The following is a 3,547-nucleotide window of genomic DNA, read 5'->3' on the forward strand; positions in this document are numbered from 1 at the left end:
ATGGTGAACTTTTCAATGTCATTTTTGTTATGATGTTTGATTTAATTACCTTTCTTTTTTTTTTACAAGTAAAAAAAAAAAAAAAAAAAACTGTCCATTTTTGCACTTAACCATGAGTGTTATCAGCACTATTTTGTACCCTGAAATTTGGGGTAAAGAAAAACCAGATAGGAAAACAAGCCAGTGGAAAGAATAGTATGGGCTGCTTGTGATGTAGTGAAAGATGTCCATGACTTTTCTAAATACGATTGTGCCGATAAGGTGTTTGAGCTAAAAATAATACTTACTAAACCTTTTCTCCTTGAATTAGCCTTTAGGGTAGAGTTAGGTCTGGTCCACATTTTCTTTCCAGAATACTTTATACATTGATCTTCTAGTTAGATATTTGTGATAAGCAAAATCTTTAACTATAAGGCAAAAAAGGGTAATAACAATAATAATAAAAAAAAACTATGGTTCCGCAAATATTGACAAAGGAGGAAGTATACATCATCCCATGGTGCGCTTATATTGTATTTGATGGTTGATCTTGCTTTAGGAGAAATATTGATTTACAAGGCCCCATCTTTCACCTCTGCTTCAATCCTCTTGAACTCTGTTCTGTGGCAATGCAATTCTGCAGCTGTAGCCCTTGGTTCGCCGCTCTTTATACGTAATATGTTCATCGGCATTCACATTACTTTCTTCAGCTGTACTAGGAACCTCCTCTGACTTAACTGCTAACATGTCCTGAACCCACAGCTCAATGTCATTTCTGGTGCATATTGAATCTCATCTTGTAGTCTTTTTCTTCTACCTTTATTATATTCTAAGGTTCCTCATCCATCCATGGCCCTTTGGAAAAATAAGTACATTTGATAATTTGTTTTATAAATCTTATGAATTATTTTATAAATTTAGAATAAATTATAATTTAGTCTCTGAGATTTGATAAAATCTACAATTTAATTTTTGTATTTTTAAAATCAAACAATTTTGTCCCTTGGATTTGACAAAACCTATAATTTAATCCCTTCCATTAGAATTTAAGTTAAATTACCATTAATTCTAGTAAAAATAATTAAAATGTCCTTAATTCTATTTCAATCTAAAAACAATTAATCTTTAAAATTTTATTTTATTGACAATTTAGTTTCTGGGATTTGGTTAAACATATAAATTAGTCTCTATAGTTTTAAAATCAAACAATTTAATCTTTGACATTTTAATGAACTTACAAGTTAGTCTTACTGTTATAATTCTGGTTAATTCCCAATTAAATTTATTAAAAATATCAAAATATTTTTAACTTTATTTTCAATATGAAACAATTTAATCCTAATTTTATTTTAGTAACAATTTATGTTCATATTCATTTTTTTTTCTTTTTTATATATAACAATATAATATAATATATAAAAATATTATAAATTGATGTGTGTATATATATATATATATATTATTAAAATAATAATGAGAAATAGAATTCTACAAAATTATAAGGGCTTATTTATAAATAGTTATAATATTTAATGATCAATTTATAAAATATATAGATGATTTTGTAATTAATCAAAATTTTTAAAGACTTTAAATAAATTAATCCATATTTTAATAATTTAAATTTAAAATTTTTTAATTTAATAAGACCCACATTCTAAAAATACTAAAATTAAATTGTTAATAAAATAAAATTTTAGAGATTAAATTATGAAAAAAATAAAATCTTATGAAATAAATTGTTTTTAAATTAAAAATAAATATAATGGTATTTTAGTCATTTTTATTAAAATTAATCATAAATTCATGGAATTCTAATGATAAGAGTTAACTCGTAAGTTTTATCAAATTTCAAGAATTAAATTGTTTGATTTTGAAAATAGATGGATTAAATTATACATTTTGCTAAACTTTAGGGACTGAAGTGTAGGTTACCCATAAATTTATAATTAAAAAAAATATTAATTTGTTGAAAAGCATGGAGCCCTCTTAATTAAATACTTAATTGGATAAGTTACGTATAATAGAGCAACTTGGGTCAGAAATCATAAAACAATGAATTGAGGCTGATTGGGTCAGAACCCTCATCTTAATGTCCATCATTATCCGATCTCCATTTTTTATTAAAAATTTTTATAATACTGAATTGCATAAAAGTCGAACAAGTATAATATAATAAAGGACAACAGTTCCAGTTAAATAAATAAGCAGCTTTCCAATTGTCATATAATAAATAATCTGCCTCATAATTATCTTCCTAATTAATAATTATGTTGCTAAGCGATAGTGTTTATGGTGAAGATAACCATTTGTTTAATGTGATATTCTTTCATTTTCAATATTATTTTTCGTGAAAATGACATTTAATACATAATTTTTGCATGCTTCATAAATCCTCAACTTCATAAAGCTCTGCATTAACTAGTTTAGTGACCGATTACCAATAGCATTTGTTTGTGGGTTCGGCTATAAAGTTGAACTTATATGAAAATAAATTTAATAACTATTAAATTAAACAGTTGCATCAAGATTTGTTCATTTATTATATACAGTTTAATTAATTTTATATAAACTCTTTCTTACATGAGATTGAGTTTAACAAGTATAATTCTATTTGTTTATAGTGAGTAAAGCATGTGGATTAATTATGATTTCGAAGTTTGATTAAATCATTAATTAGTTCATTGGTAATAAGTAAATTTTATTCATTATATATACAAAACTTAATTCAGCTTACATAGCCTCATGTATTGGCCTCATCTCATATTATGTCTGTTGATTGCAATGAGAACACATATTTTACTTTAGATTTAGCTTCATCTTATATTACTCCTTTTATATAAAAATTCAAATTTTCTTTGATTTGAAAAAGGTTAGACTCGCTAATTTAGATAGTACACTGAATAATTTCTCTTTCTTATATATGGAAAAATGAGAAAAGTATAATTTAGTATTATATACTTTCGTGCTTTTTCAATTCAAAAATTGAAGAAAGTTTCATGATAAATCGAGAATTAAATTATTGCGCTATTAGCATTTTAGTATTTAGTAGCTAACACCGTTAATTACGCTGATGTGGTATTGATATGACATGTTGATATCAACACAATATCTAACATGGCATGCAGATATCAACATGCCCTAATAATATGGTGTTGACACCAGTATGCCATGTTAGACGTAGCATTAATGTCAAGATGATACATAAGCGCACTTAACGGTATTAATCACTTTTTCCTCGATTATTAATCACTTTTTCCTCGATTTGCCAACAATGCGATAGTTTAATTCTCAATTTGTCATGATCTTCAAGAGAAGGGCGGAGGGGAACATGAATGATTTCCAAGGCAGGCACAAAAATGGAAGTGAATTATAGACGCTTCATAATGAAGTGTGACACCGGTGGAAATATGCAGTTACATATCAAGAAGACAAACATCAGTACTGTATGTAATGGTCAAGGTTCAAGACCTTTTTGGCCCACCGTGTCAAAAATCTCAAATCACTTTGACGGCAAAAGAACAAGAAATTACAATGAATAAAAACAAGATTAAAGTTGACTAATAAT

Source organism: Hevea brasiliensis, chromosome 18 (genome assembly GCF_030052815.1).
Source record: "Hevea brasiliensis isolate MT/VB/25A 57/8 chromosome 18, ASM3005281v1, whole genome shotgun sequence".
NCBI lineage: Eukaryota > Viridiplantae > Streptophyta > Magnoliopsida > Malpighiales > Euphorbiaceae > Hevea > Hevea brasiliensis.